Genomic DNA, 17,471 nt, shown 5'->3' with positions numbered 1-17,471 from the left:
GTTTATATATAAAAAACTACTATGTCAAACCCACGATATAAAAGTTTATATATATAAAAAACTTAAAGATCAAAAATATTCTTTTACTATCACTCCTTAAAAGATAGTAAAAGAAAAAAATATCCTTACATGGATTTTTTTTTCTTTTACTATCTTTTAAAAAAATCCTTACATGGATTTTTTTTTCATTGATATTTGGGTCCCAAATTTACAAACCGTGAAAGTTTTACACTAAGCTTTTCGTCTTTTGAAGTAATCATCGACGTTTAACTTTTCCGTTAATCACGAGTAATAACACATAAAGTCTTTTCAGTCTTTTGAAAAATCAACTTTATATTAATCTACATGTTTAGGCATACAAAGTTGTAAAGCTTCATTTTAAAATTTGCTGTACCTCACATATTTTACGATTTTGCTTCAACCCTTCAAGATATTGCACAATAGTGCTTTTCAATAAATTCACTTAAAATTTTTTTCGAAAAAAAAAAAAAGTTGGTGCATGTAAGTTTTTCAGACCAAAAATTTTTCTATTATAAATGGTAAGTTTAAAAGTTAAAAATATTCCAAGAAGGACATAATTACGACATAATTATGACATAATTAAATATGCTGAAAACAAAGTTTGGACATAAGAGAGAGAGGCTGGAACTGGTCGTTTAGCCAAAAAAATGCCAAAAAGTAAAGTTACTGAGCTAAAATACATTTTAAAATAATGATGATGTCAATTCTCAAAGACAAGTAGCTCGTAAATTCATTTCGCAGTCATATGCAAATAATTTTACTAAAAAATAAGTCTGCTATCACATGCTATATAAACCAAAAAAATCCCAAAGGAAAATGATGAAATGACGCAAACAATTCGAACATGTTGTAGAAGACTTTACCAAAATTACTGGAAATTTAATTGGATCCTTGATTATGAATCGTATTTTACTTTAGATCACAGTTTGATTAATGGAAACGCTAATTTTTACTCAAGTAATATTTTGTTAACTCCATCAATGTTAAATACAGCCAAAAAGAAAAGTTTCCAGAAAAATCACTTGTTGGGATCGCAATTTCGTCCAAAGGTACTTCTAAACCGTATTTATGGGAATCTGGCAACACAATTAACCAATTTATTATATTTATACTTGGATCATTACATTCAAAAGAAACTCATCCCGTTTATTGTAGAGCATCATCGTGACAAATTTTTGTTCAGGGCAGATCTTTCATCCTATTATGCCAAAAGCGTATTGGACAATCTATAGATTGAAAAGATTGAAATCGTACCAAAAAAAGATAATCTGCCAAATTTACCAGAATGCAGGCTAATTGTGAATTTTTGTGATGGATAAACTAATTTTGATCAAAACTGTAAGTTTTACAATGAACTATATCTTTTTATAGTTTTCCCGTTTTCCCGGAAGAAAAATTCGTTTTTTTTATTTTTTCAACTCCACTCGAAAACAAAATTTTATTACTCTTTTTTTCGTAAAATATCATAAAGCAAACTTTTTTATGCTTTTTGAGCACAATATTTTTTATTTTGTGATTTTTTTCTTTTAGGAAACAAGTTTTTCAATTGAACTAGCCAATTCTACCATACATTTCATATCTAATTTTTACATTTTTGCATTACCTTTTTTTGGGTATGCTTCTAAAATTTCCTTCATGAAATGATAATGGTTTTACTATTCTTATGAGTTGAGCACTTTCTAAAATGTTCTACGAAGCACCTACTATATTCTCCTGCAAAGCTAAGAAACCATTTCAAAAAATACACAAAACACTAAAATTTATAAAATTTTTTTTTACTTGCCAATTAATATCTTAAATTTCTTCGTAATCATTTCTATTTTAACACAAAAGAAATATCTTAATATGAGTATTTAAAAATTAAGTTTTTGTCACAGAAAACATGACCGTCTTGACATTTTGTACGTAGTACGTCCTATGAATTGAAGTGAAGAACGTTTTTGTACTTTTTGCATAAATAATTATTTCTATTCAAGGATGAACGGCTACTATGCAGCTCTAAATAAAAAATGTCAACTTTGTCTGGGGATGATGCATCAAACTTCAATTCGCGAACAAGCAGTTACTACTTTGCTACCTTTTATATCTTTCATCAATAGTTCCATGTAATTTGTCTTCTGTAGTATTTGGAAAACAGCAACCTTGCATATTGAATATTCTCTTGTCAAATGTTAACCTATTCTTGAAAATATTTTGTAAATTTAAAACTCAGTAACGTTAAAAAAATACATTTGCTTGAAAAAAAAGAAAACTTCCACAAACCCAAGAAATACTGAAGGGACATTGTGTTAAGGTGAATTGTTTACGAGATAATGTCACGCAAGATAAACAAGAGCGCCTTGAAGCTTTAGATCTTCAGATACTGTGTGGTTCAAGGCAATACTAACTCCAGTATTTCTTTTGTATTCATTGTTAGCGAGATTTATAAAAATCCTAAAAAGGAATTTTTTTACTTTATTTTTTGAATTTTTGTGTGGTTCAAGAATAAATTATCAATTTATTCTTGAACCACACAAAAATCAAAAAACACACAGATTCTGGTATTCATTTTTCAATCAACAAAAGGAAGTTTTTAGGAGTCTTTTGTGTTACCTATAGATTTTTGACGGAATATTTTCGTAAGAGTTGTACTTTGGACCGAAAGTTTTCAAATTTATAGCGTTATCCAATTCATTTTTGTTTTTCCTTTGATAGAACTAGACAATGCTTTTGCTTGAGTTAGTGGGGAAGTTGATTTTTATCCAACTCTTTTGTTATTGTAAGTTAGTAGAGGGATGCGAAATTCCTTGTCCTGCCTGAGCCTAACAATCTTGACAAGTATGTTTTTCTGCAGGTTTTTTTGAAACATCTTCAGCGTCCTGATAAATAGGCATTCCCAGCCAACATTTAACCATAGCGCTAATTTTTTTCCATTTTCAATTTTCGTCCTTTTTCACATAAAACATTTACATTTTCTCCCTAAATCGCCCGAATTCCTTGTAGTGTGTCTAGGGTATAATTCCTAAAAACCTTTTTCAATTCTTTTTGGTGTTATATTGAAGAAAAGATGAAAATCAATTGACAGGTTTTAAATTTAATTAAAAAAAAACTTTCTCCTTTAAAAGTTAGGTCCACTTAAAACAAACAGTTAGACGAGTGAGAAATTAGAAACTTTAAACTTTAAATCGTCATAAAAATTAGAGGTTTTTAAATATAAACCAAAAAATATATTTTTGATATCTCGAATTTTAATCTTGTTTAAGATAAAACCAAAAAAAAAAAAGTTCCTAGTTTTACTTAATCTAAAATTATATGATCTTCGGAGAAATGTTTTCAGGAAGGGGGCAGTTTGGTATGAAGAAGGGAGGAGAAGTTTGGGTTATATCGTAAAACCCTAATTGTTTGCTTGTCATCTTCTTTCAACACTAACATCAACACATTAGAAGTTAGAGTCCCATTTCTGGGAATGCATTAGAAGATCTTTTGGCATATTACTATGCACAGTGTAATTATTAAGCTTTAATGATGTCTAAAGACAGATAAGTTAAAAGAAAAGTTAAAAACAACTGAAAAAGACCTAAAAATTAAAAAACTATAAAAAGCTTAAAACAAGTTTGACAGTAGGAGAAGGAGACAGAAAGACAGAAAGACGGAATTTTAAAAAGAAGTAAAAGAGAGTTTTTTAAAAATTTTTTGTGAAAAATTTTTAAAAGAGAATTTTTGTGATTAAAAGATATTTGAATAAAAAAGTTTTATAAAAGAAAAGAAAAAGAATGAGAAATTTTTGATAATTAGAAGTAAGGAATTAAACAGAAATCAGAAGAAATATTGATTAAAGAAAATTAAACAGAAGTTTTGGCCGTTCCAAATTAAGAAGAAAAAAAGATATTCGTTTAAGAAAAGAAGAACAAAAAGAGAAATAATTGATAAAAACAGTATACTACAAGTAGAAACTACAAGTGGACTAAGAGAAAAAAGTGCCAAACATTACACACGAATAAAACATTTATGGAGATATTTTGTATAATAGAATACACAGAGGATGGTAAACACCACCTTAACCTTTTAACGATTAAACATTGCCCAGTCCTAACCAAACTATCCCCGAACCCTGCCCTTTTCTGACTAAGTAATCCCCAAAGCCTCACCTCAATCCCAATCTTCTACATACCCCTTCAACATTACCCTCGAAATTAGAAAATCAAGAAATTAGAAAAAATTAAAATTGACAAATGTAAAAACAAACTAAAGATATCTGAACAAACAAAAAGATTACATGACTACTGTAAAGAAGATTACAACAACCATAAAAAAGTATGTTTGGTTTATTTAATCTACTTACTATAAAAGTAGATTTATAGGTTTTATAGATTTATAGGTTGTAGATTTTCATTTCATTTTCTAAATTTTATTTAAACTAATTAAATAATGGGTTAGGAAAACAAAACAAAGAATGATAAATTTACCTTTGTTCTTCTTTCTCAATTTTCTGGTAGAAGATAGATCATTTTCTTCATCAGGTTGTTTCTGAGCAATGGCTGCATCTAAAATTTTTTTGGAGGTAAGTATTTTTGGAGGTAAGTATTCTGCTCTTGCAATAGCTGCATTAGTTGTTACAAGAAACAGGTTGCAAGGTACTATTTAAAAGAAAACAATAAAGTAGATATTATAACGGATAAAAAAAAATAATATCATGAGTGAATAAAATTTCATTACTATTTCCAATATACCCCCTTCAGAATCTTTTTCTTTCTTAACTTTGGAACGCCTTGATCTTTCAAGAGCTAACTGTAGTTCTGGCTCTGTTCAAGAGCTAACTGTAGTTCTTGCTCGCACCCATATCCCCATAACCTTAACAGCCTCATAGAACTAACTACTGATAACACCACTTATAAAATATTTTTTTATAAAAAACGCCGCCCTCACAATATTGACAAGAAGAAGTGGGTATTAGACTATGTCGCTTTTGGGGAATCTAAAAATAGAATCCGATGTCAAATTATAAAGTTATCAAAATATTTCATTTTTTCCGAAAAGAGTTTTTTTGATTTTGATATTATCCCTATAACACAGAGATTGCAATATGTAATTTGATCCAAGAATCTGAGTTTCCAATAAAACGAAGAACAAGAACTGCTAAATAAATTTGGACGATGTTACTTGTGAAACTGTAACTTCTACATCAAGTGAGGAGGCAGAACAAAAGAAGTAAAAAACATTGGTTTTAATCTTTATTCGACTCAAACATATTACTTATTCGAACGAACAAAAGTATATCACAGCCGGGGAATACGCATGTACATTTGCATAAAAAATGCAAGTCACATAATTAAAACATAAAACTGCTTTCGTAGTAACGACCAATAATTCAATTGCATCAACACTAATAAAATGAAAATAGTTCAGGAAGTATGGTTCGCGACAATTCTGTCGCTACTTTATGATTTTCTTAACAAGTGGAGCCCAAAGACAAAAGTTAGTTTGAAGACAAAACAAGCAAAACTTGCTTCAGAGAACTATAACTTAGAGGTCAAAAAACACAAATTGAGCTTGAAGATCCATTGTCTAAGCTAGAACAACACCTGAGTTATGAAATATTTGTTTTTTTCTGAAATAGAACTTTTTTTTTTTAATTTTTTTTAAAGAAAGAGGAAGAGTAAGTAAAAAAAAAAGAAGGGCATGGATATTTATAAAGCAAATGAGAATTGTTCCAATATAAGTAGACATTTTAGCGCATGACATTTGGTTGCATATTTCTAACTTTATTTGTAAAATGTTAAAAGTAAATATTTAAGTTAAATGTTTTAGTATCTCCTGAGAATTATAAGAATAAAAATCTTCTAAGAATTATAAAATACAAAAAAACCAGTAGTGAGTATAATTATTTCATATATTTCCTTTTAGAAGTTAACATATCAATTTTATTTGTGATTTATTATATTGTTATTTATGATATTATTGTATATTATTTTATTGTTAAGCTTCACATTGATTTAAAGTGTTAAAAATCAGCGAATCTAGCATTGTTCAGCAAATTCAACAAGACACATGCACTCACAAACCAACACACTTACATAGCGAAGGCAATCCAACAACCTAATCACGAACAATAAAACTCCGAACTTAACCAAACCTGACAAATACAACATCATAAAAACTTTACCCTCCTCACAAAGTAGTAAAACTTAACTTAATCAAAGATCAAAACCCCTGTTTCAGCCTTAAAAATATCGAAACTGTTTTAAACTTTATAACAAAAATAAACTTCTCTCTTTTTAATACAGGATGCATAGGAACATACTCTAAGACCCAGGGCCGGCTCAAGGGTATATGGGGCCTGTGGCCATTTTTCATTTGGCGCCGCCCTCCCCACCCCCGTATAAAAAAAAAAATCGTATTATGAACATTTGTGGTGAACTTTCAATATATATTTACAATTTAACCTTTCTTGCTTTTATAATAGCAAATGATTTAATCACATCTTCTAAGTCTATTTCTTTTGCAATTGCTTGTTCTATTGATAGCATTGCCAGAACATCCATTCTATCCTGTGTCATTGTTGAGCGAATATACGTTTTGATTAACTTCATCTAGGAAAAGCTCCTCTCTGCTGTTGCAACAGATACAGGTAGAGTTAAAAGTATTCTGAGAGAGACAAATAAGTTTCCCAAAGCTGCATTCAAATTGTTTAAACAAATAAAGTCTAAAATATTTCTTGGAGAGAAGTTTCCCTTACAATGATTTCGTAAATATTTCATCTCTTCAAACAAGTCAGTTTCAAAAACATTCAAACCGATCCTGCAAAGATCCAATAGCGTGATCTAAAATGCTGTTGTAGAAGTTAATCTTAAAATTGTATTCTTCAGTCATTGATTCCTCTTGACTTTCATAAGCAAACATTCTTTTTTTGGTACGACCACGCTTTTTTTCAAATTCGGGCTCAATATCTAGCTCAACAGACAATTTTTTTAGGCCAGCTTCCAACATCCAAGTAGTTATGGGAGATTTCTGGTTCAACTGCGCATGTTGTAGACTCAATGACGGCGTCCATTTGGCTGCTTGCTTCAGAATGATTACAGTTGAGATCATTTTGGCTAGTTGATGGCTCACACTTAATCAAATTTTTAAATATTACTCAAATTTTTAATGATATTCTAGTCTAATTTAAAATATGATGAATTGTTAAATGTTTGATTTTTTCTAACCTGAATGTTTTGAATACTTTTGGAATTAATAGATGGTACTGATGATCATATTAATAGATGGTACTGACACAACTTCTGAGCAAGTTTTTAAATACTTCTCCAAACTTCCCTTATACTTTGACAAGGAAACATCTTTTTCCTGTTTTCTTTTTAGGTTTTGAGCTCCTGATAATTTTTTCTTTCCAAACATGATGGTTGTTTTTATATCCTCTTTTGAAACATTTTTTTGTTCACTTAAATTTGTAAAGAATAAAAAATGTAATATGGATTGAATTGAGTTGGCCCTGCTCAGACCTTACAGCAATCCCCAGGAATTTTTTTTGATTATCATTAGAAAACATTTCCCATTCAAAAAATGTAAACGACAACTTTTTTAGTGGGGGCCTGGGGAGAAATCGCATACTTTAGGGGAGTGCCCAGGAAATTTATTGTTCAAGACAGTTAACTAAGAGGCATGGGGCATACTCAAATTTCTGGTATGTTGATACTGGTGTCGAATGAGGATGACTTGCAAAATATTAGGGTAATTGGAGCAAAACCAACCCCGCCCCGACCCCTAACTGCCCCCTTCCTAGAATTACGTCTCCTTTAATCTTAAAAACATTTTTTTGTTCTATCATAAACTAGATCAAAGTTCATCGACAGATTTCAAGTTTGATCAAAAAATCTCTTTTCGATTAAGGTTTATAACCATGCAAAGCTTAAAATTACCCCCTGAAACAACTTTAAATGGTCTCAACTTTTAAACGAAAAGTATTTTTTTGATGTAATTTGAGATATGCTGATGAATTTTGATTTAGCTAAATATAGAACAAGCAAAAAATTGAAAAGTGTTTTTCGGAACCATATCCTGAGGAGGGGTTGAGAAGGGTTTGCTATTAGGGGTCGAGAAGGGTTTGCTACAATTATTTATTACGGTAAAAAAAGATAATTCTGGTCTTTATGGTTTGATTATGATTGATATTTTACATTTCAAAGTTATACTAAATGTTTGTTCGTAGGAGGTTTAATATTTTACTTTTTACAAACTACATTCCTGCAAATAGAAAGCTACTTTAAAGTGCTTGTAGTTGTAAGCAACAACCGCGTTTTTTAGCGCCACTATATAGTTTGGGCTGTGCTCTCCAACTTTTCTCATTTTGCTAAAACTGATTGAAATCTTGATGAATGGATTCCAGAGCTTGTTCGGTCCAGTAACCTAAGCCTAAAGAATAGTAGAAGTACAAAAGAAATGCAAGTTTAATTAATAAATATTCGTCGTAAATTATGCAAATTTTACGATTCAACTGTTGAAATAGAGTATTTAATTACTAAGATTATAAATTATTTTTTATAAAATATAAAAGTTATTTATCATACCGAAGACTCCAGTTCATGTCGATGAACACGATAACATGTTGCTCAACTATGTGTACCTTTAAAGGAATTGTAGCCCTTAGATTTCTATAGCTCGTGGAGAACTCCTCTAAATTTTTAACATATGTGGAGCTTAATGATTTTCCAAAACAACCATGAACAATTTTTTCAAAATCTCTAAGTACCTTTATTCATTTGGCAGCGGAAATTCCAAGGCTAGACTCTTGAAAAACGGTTCAAAGCTGCCTATGTTTTTAAGCAATTTACTGCAAGCATTGCCTTCCAAAAGATGCTCCCCTTGGTAGGACACTCTTCAGATGTTTATCTTAGACAGATATTGGTTAAAAAGCTGCAAACCACACTCCTTGTTTTCAAATAAATTTTTTTCAATCTCTTTTAAAATTTTGTCTAAAACACCTAGCAGTATATGTAGACACGGAATATTTACAAGTTCTAGTATTTTTTTGTTTTTTTCTCCTGTTAATAAAGGGGGATTAGCAACATTTGTATACTTTTTTGCTTTTTTTAAATTTGTACTATCAGCCATCCATTGGTCGTACAATCTACACAAAGACTCTAGAGTATAATGATCAGCTTTTTGAAAGTCAGGAGATCACGTTTAGCAATACGGACAAGGGTGCTTTGATGTTGCAGTTTGTTTTCCGACCATTTGAAGCAAAACCTTTAGATCTTCAAATACTGTATAATATAAGGATGAAATATTTAGCTTATCAAAAATTAACCGCATACTATGGTATTTTTCGTTTAATGAAGGCAAAATGGCCAATATAATATGCAATACACAATAGGAGTATCTTTTTCTACTAATTACACATTCATAAAAAATCAAAAGGAATGATGCAAAATGCAATCTAGCTATAAAATTTTTTTTTTGGTAATAGCTTACTTACCTCTTCGCTTTCATTTAATTCTAATAGCAATGGGAGTTTATCACAATTGAATAATTTTCCAATCATTTAGTTGTTCTCAATCAGTTTAATATTGAAACCAGATTTCAAACTTTTTCGTCCTGCCAAACTTCTCAGAAATTGTGCAACTTCAATCATGTTGCGATTACTTAGAAATCATTATGAAGTTATTACAAATATTAGCTTTAAACTCATATCAAATTTATTTTTAAAAGTATTTTTAAGCAATAAAAACTTACCTGGAATGTAGTTTTAATAGAAGTTTATTCAATTTATCTAAAGAAAAGAAAGGCTTCTTAACCTCAGTTTTTCCGAAAGAGACAGTGAGTTGCTTTGGACCAAAACTTTTCAAAGCTATGGTGTTCCTTGAGTCATTTGTGCAAAAAACTTTGATAGAGCTGGGCAGAACTTTTCATTACGTTATTGGGGATGTTGATTTTGCAATGGCAGTCAAATTCGTTTGTCTTTCTAATTTCGTACAAAGATGTTGAATTCCTTGTCCCACTTGGGCATTGCAATCTTAACAAATTAGTCTTTCTGCAGGTTTATTTGAAACATCTTCAACGCCTTGCTAAACAAGATTTCCCGTCACACATTCAACCATTGGGGCCAACTTTTTTCCACTTTTGATTTGCGCTGATTTTCACAAATTAAACATTCATATTTTCTCCCTCTAATAACTTTGGTATTCAGGTCTAAATTTTGCAGCATATGTATAGCAACTATAATAACTAAAATAGCGAAACTAAATTTTAACTGAAGTAAATTAAACATCAATATAGTTATAATTACCTTTATAACAAGGCCGCATAGTAAAGTAAGGATTTTGAGCAAAGCATGGTAGGAAGGTCAGGGTTATCCGCTGAATAATCTTTCCAGAATATAGTTTTGATAAAGTTTTAGTAGTCATTTTTCTTTTTATTTAGATTTAAATAAAATGTTTCAGCATTATTTATTGGTCTTAAGTCCTTGCCTTTCCTGAAGCAGCATATGCAAAATTTTTTAACAAAATCACTATGTCCTTTTGCATGTTTAGACATTGTAAATGAATGCTTCAAATAAAAACTTCTGATATGGATTGATAATATTGGCATGATATATCGGTCATATCAATCAAATGTCAATATAATGGGTATTAGCATATTTTCAGTTCGTATATCAACGCGTGCAAGGAGATATTATGCAATTGTTAACAATTAGCAACTGCTAGCTTTTACTAATTGTTAGTAATTAAAGGTTGCTTTGCTTTGTTTTTATTTCAATAAAAATGTAAATAGAAAGTAATGAAAATTACTTATTCGTCTGCAAATCAATGTTAAACAAATATTTTTAAAAACTTTAAAAAAAAATTGATAAATCTATCACAAACATTTCTGAAAATCTATATACATGGGCATGATTTTGTGGTGTTCGAAACGATGCCCCGAATCCCCCCTCGGGTATGGTTTCTAAAAACAGTTTCCAATTTTTTGCTTGTTCTATATTAAACTAGATCAAAATTCATTGACAGATTTCAAATAACATCAAAAAAATACTTTTCCTTTAGAAGTTGAGACCATTTAAAGTTGCTTCAGGGAGTAATTTTAATCGAAAAGAGAATTTTTGATCAAATTTGAAATCTGTCGATGAACTTTGATCTAGTTTATGATAGAACAAAAAAATGTTTTTAAGATTAAAGGAGACGTAATTCTAGGAAGGGGGCAGTTAGGGGTCGGGGCGGGGTTGGTTTTGCTCCAATTACCCTAATATTTTGCAAGTCATCCTCATTCGACACCAGTATCAACATACCAGAAATTTGAGTATGCCCCATGCCTCTTAGTTAACTGTCTTGAACAATAAATTTCCTGGGCACTACCCTAAAGTATGCAATTTCTCTCCAGGCCCCCACTAAAAAAAGTTGTCGTTTACATTTTTTGAATGAGGTGTCATAAATATTTATTAAACCACGCGATGACGTCAAGTATTTTTACAGTAATTAATATATGGTATGAAGTTGGTAATTATTATCTTATTTTTAGTTACGAATAATTGTCAACTTTGTCAGATTTAGTATAAATAACGCTGTTTTCTTAATAAGAATATATATAAACAAGTTACAAAAAAGGCGTTGAATCGATCTTCCTTAGTCAGTTAAAAACAAAGAAATATTCACAACACAAAGTGGCGACCCAGCCAGGACAACTGGAATCTACGGAACACTCTTCAAGCAATCAACTGACGTAAGGAATCAAAGATTACAATAGAATTTAAAATGCCTCCGAAGCAGCGCAAAGATCCAATCGCTACACTATTAAGGAAATTGGAACTAACATAACAAAAGATGAGCGACTTGGTCTGGAAGTACGCATATCATTAAACAATAACGGTATACAAAAGAAGAAAATGCAAGAAGAAATTGCTCATGTAAAATAAGAACTAAATGAATAAAAACAAGAAACAACTCAAAGGATGCACAGATTTTAAAGCAAAACTTCCCAGACTACAAATTTCAAAATTTGATGGAACTATTCTGGATTGGGTGCGGTTCTGGGAACAATTTAGCACAGAAATTGACAACAGAAGCTATCCTCCAGTAACTAAATTATCGTACTTACATGAACTATTATCAAATACGCCAAAAGAAGAAATTGCAGGACTCCCTTGTAATGCAAAGGGTTATGAAAAAGGGTATCCTTATGACTGGATACGAAGGGCAAACTATTCATCCACAGTTATTGTGAACGTTGGCAAATATAAAGTGAGAGCACTCTTGGATACGGGAGCTGGTAGTTCTTATGCCTCATCTACGCCAATCAAGTACCTAAAGTTAGAGCCAAATAATTGGGAATCGAAAAACATGGAAATAATGACTGGATCAGTACATCAAAACCTTCCGTTGTTCTACACAACTCTGTATTCAATAAACGGACGCAACAGCGTTGATATTAAACTCTACAAGCTAGAAAGGAAAGTGCTTACAGTGCTACAAAATCCGAGGATAACCGTCCTAAATTGGAAATTCAAACACTTAGAGGGATTGCATTTTCATAATGAAGATGACTACGATGATCATAAAATTCATCTTATAATTGGTGCTGGTAATATTGCAAGAATAAAGTTGAAAGGTTTCAGGTATATACAAGGTGAGCACCCAATTTTTTTTACCTCGCAAGCATCCCTTTACAAACTTGGTTATTCAAAGAGCACATGCACAGACTCACCATGGGATGGTTGGTCTGACAATGTCCAAGTTTCGTGAGCATTATTGGACATATACCTTACGTAGCCAAGTCAAAACAATTATATACGATTGCAATTGGTATAAAAGATTCAGGTGCAAACCATTACTAGCTCCATTAACAGCTGATTTGCCAAAGTATCAAACTAAAAGCAAATATTCCATTGAAACTATTGGTTTGGATTTCGCTGGCCCAATCGAATATAAAGTAAGCAAAGAGTGTTACAAAAAATCATACATTGTACTTTATACTTATGCAACTTCAAGAGCAATCCATTTGGATCTACTAAAAACAATGGAAAATGAAGAATTCCGTCCAAGTATAAAAGAAATGATTGCAAGAAGGGGCACACCTGCACTTATAATAAGCGACAATATTAAAACATTTGTGAGTACTGCAAGGTGGATCCGACGATTGCAGAAAGACCCGCTGATAAACGATTAGTTAGGTGAAATGAACATAAAATGGAAGTTTGATTTAGCAAGAAGCCCATGGTGGGGAGGTTTCTTTGAAAGAATGGTGGGTTTGGTAAAAAGATCATTACACAAAGCAACTGGAAGGATTCGTCTGACTTTCGAACGACTTAAAGAAGTTTTGATTGATATTGAAAATACGTTGAATAACCGACCATTAGGATATATAGAGAACGATATTCAACTTCCAATATTAACACCAAACATGATTTTACATGGGAAAGGTATTACAATCCCTTCCAAAAATGCAGAAGATGACGATGATGAAGATTTTAACAACAAATTGACTACACGAGCAATGCGGTATATCACGAAATGCAAGAACTTAGCGTGGAAAAGGTGGACAAACGAGTACTTAAGATCATTACAAGAAAATTATCAGCGCAAAGGTTACAATCAAAAGGACACTTGTAACCTATTGTCTTTTAACTGCCGCTTTTTACTTTTTGACGTTAAATTTTTACTAAAAAGTAATTTTAAATATCCTTTTTTACATAATAAATGAACAAAAGTTTCTAAGATATAAATAGTATGTACTACCGCATTTGAAATAAATTTGGTATTTTTCTCTAAATTTTGTCCATAATTTGACCAATAAGATGGGAAAAAAAAATCAATTAGCTCTGAAATAAATCAGCGTATTGTAGGACTACATCTTGGAGTTTTCAATAGTTCTGAAATAGCTCGAACACTTAAGTCTGTATCTCGTTCGTGTGTACTCAGAACAATTCAGAAATTTGAAAAAACTGGTACTACTGCAGACAAAAACCGATCTGGACGATCAATAATAACAAGTATCACCGATGATAATAGTATCTATAAAATTGAAAGAAAAAAACCTTAAATACTCAGCCAAAAAGAATTGCACATGAAGTGCAAACTATAAATAGAAGATTGATTGATCAAAAACTTTGTTGCTACGTTGCTGCCAGAAAACCACTGCTTAAACCAACTGATTGGTTAAAACATATCAAATTTTGTAGAGCTATTTTGAAAATGACTAATTATTAACTAAGAAGAATAATATTTATTGGCGAATACAACTTTACCGAAAAAACCGAAAGAACAGAGTGATTATCCGAAAACACTATAATGAGATGTTACATAGTCGCTTCATTGTGCCGCGACTACAAGGTGGTGGAGGTTCAGTAGGCATATGGGGTTGCATCGCTTATGACGGCCCAGGTCTCTGCTACTTGTACGATGGTCTTATGGATCAACATAAATATATCGAAACGCTTAAAAATAATTTAATCCCGACCAGAGACATCTTTTTTAGCAATGAATCGGAGTGGCAGTTTCAACAAAACCACACCCCTTGTCACAATGCGAAAACAGTGACTATTTGGTTTCAAGAAAATAACATTGAGGTACTTAAGTGGCCAGCTAGATCCCTGACCCTAATCCAATTGAAAATGTATGGACTGTACTGGACCGCAAACTCGCTAAAGCTCCTGTAACATCAGCTGAACAACTTAGGGAAAATTTGAAAGAGTCGTTCGACAGCTTATCAACTGATTATTGCCGAAAACTTTTTGATTCAATTAAAAGAAGATGTGAACTATGCATAAAAAACAAATGAGGACATATCCCTTATTGATCTTGCTATTAAAGCAAACTTAAATCCAGGTGTGCTAAACTTATGAGCAGCTTTTTTTTTAACTTTTTCTTATATACTAACTTTGATTAAAGATATTTAGTGATATACACTTTTTTTTTTAGTTTTTTTTCTCTTAATGTGATTATAAAAGTCAAATAAATGTTTCGTTTTTTAAAAAACTTTGAATTTTTTGTTTTTTACTTTTATTTCATTTTTAAAGAAAAAAACGCAACTTAAATCTAATTTGTGCTAAATTTTTTTCGCGTTTTCTCTTTTCTTCTCTAATTATCCTGCAGCACTTTTTTCCAATCCTATAACTATCTAGAGATAGAGGGGTGAACATTCTACACCATTTAAATCAATAACACCTAGCATCATTATTAATTTAGAGTGTTTTGTATTGTACACAAAAAAGAGTCTCTCCGTCAAAGACTACTTTCCCTATACTTTTATCTGCTTAGTTCTCCTCTTCCATCATGTTTTTTCTCTTTTTTATTTGTTTTTTTTTGTTTTTTAGCGTCTTTTCGCAATTATTTGTTACTAGCAAAAAGCAACCCGTAATACGGGTAATGGTCGGTCTGTTACTTAATTTATAGTGGCTGTTTTCCACAATTTAAAGATGCGAAACCTTAACTAATACCCTTTTAGAAAAACGTCTTCAAATTGAAAAAATTAAACCATCTGTAAAATTACAATAAAAGTATGCGGAGCTAAAATAATTTACCAATTATTTAACATTATTTCAGTAATTTACAACTCACATAGGTCATATCAGTGTAAGGCAGAACCATTTTCCTCGACATTACTAAGTTCACCACAATACGTTTTTAGTTACTGATACAAAATAATAACAATTCATCATGCTTTAAATTGACGAAAAAGTAAAGCTAAATTCTTGTTATAGTTTTTATAACATGAAATTTAATTGATAAAGATTAATATAAAGCAAACGTAAATTATACATGAGTTATTAATTTTTTGGTATCCCCTTTATACATGTTTCTTTAAAAAAGGAAATTGTCTTTAAAAAGTTAAATGCACACAGCTTAATAAATTTATTACAAATAACTAAGAAATTGATTATAAATACGTTTCAAACAAAAAAAAAGTTAATTTACAATCAAACACGTGTATAACAAATTTAAATAATAAATAAACCTTGATCTTTTATTTTTCATTAATGCGTCATATGACAAACCTAAAATAAAAATTGTAACAAGTAAGTAGACAAAAAAAAACAAAACAAAAAAAACAACTGGAAAACAATTTACCTGGTTTTCTGTAACCTGTTGTTATACTTAAACTGCTGTCATGATGCAGCTTGGCGGTGTTGTTTTATGACATCATTTCATGTTGGCTTTTAGTAAACTTTAGTTTAATTAACAAGACATTACAATAGATTTAAAATATTTTAATTAAAAAGCAAAATAACAAACGCTTCAAGGAGCCAAACTATTAACATTAAAGATGAAAAATCAAATTGAGATATAAATAAATTGCATTTATATAGCTAAATATATTGTCTTGGCTTATAAAAGATTTTAAAAGCAGTAAGTTCAATAAATTAAACTACCAATTAATTATTTTAAACAATAGAATGTAGCATCATATTATGATGATTGGGTAATGAATCAATTTAACTAAGTTTAAGTTTAATTGGTGAAAAACAAATAAAATTTTAATTAAAAAAGGGCAAAACCGAACCAAATATACAACATATATTATTAAAAAAAAAATTACAATAAAAAAAAAAAAAAAAAAAAAAAAAAAATTACAATATCAAAAAAAATAAATCACTGAAGAAAAAGCAGCAACAAAAAAGTTATAAATATCTTCACTGATAGAAGACATTTACAACCTTTTGGTTGCTGTTTTTTCTTCGGTGTCTCCCAACACCCCGGTATGGATGAGCCCTCCATTTAAAGGATGGCTCATCCATACCGCCATTACTACACCACTTATTGAATAACCTCTCCGAGAGAGGCCCTGGGTGTTGGGAGCGATAACTTCGGTATTGCTCAAATGTTAACAGCTCTAAAATACCAAATAGAAGGATATAATAAAAATTAAAAATATTTGCAACTTTATTTAATCAAAATATAAAGCATAACCTCACCATTTTCACAGGATGAAGAGAATGCTAAAATCATCAAAAAAAAAAAAGAGCAAATTAAAAAAGGTTAAACTTGTGAGAAATAAGCCAATCTGTCAGGAAAATGACGACGTTTCAGAACAAAAGATAAATTAGAATCTGATGGAGCCAACTGAATTCGAGGAACAAAAACCCGTTTACCACCAGAAACACCTGTCAAAACCTCTGCATCAATATAATTATTTTGAAGAGCACAAACTTTCATTCGAGTACCATTGCATAACCCAGCTTTGAGATCTAAATTTCTAAGTAGCATAATTACACAACCAATTTTCAATTTCAAACAATGAGGTAGCATTCCAGAAGGAGTTAAAAACTTAACAGGAAAGTTATTTCTTTCATTAAGGTTGTCAGTATCAATTTGATCAGCACTTAATTAAATTTTGACCTCACCCGGCAGACATTCAAGCACTTCTTCATTGATTGATAATGAATCAACATCAGTTGGTGTTAAAATCACGCGTTTAGAATAATCATTTTGATCAACACTACTACGATTAGCGGATTCTGAGCCATTGATATATTTCGTATAGTAAAG

Source organism: Hydra viridissima, unplaced genomic scaffold (genome assembly GCF_058129835.1).
Source record: "Hydra viridissima isolate aposymbiotic clone 2 unplaced genomic scaffold, HvirCarnegie_v1 scaffold_9, whole genome shotgun sequence".
Lineage (NCBI taxonomy): Eukaryota > Metazoa > Cnidaria > Hydrozoa > Anthoathecata > Hydridae > Hydra > Hydra viridissima.
This window is presented reverse-complemented; position numbering follows the sequence as displayed.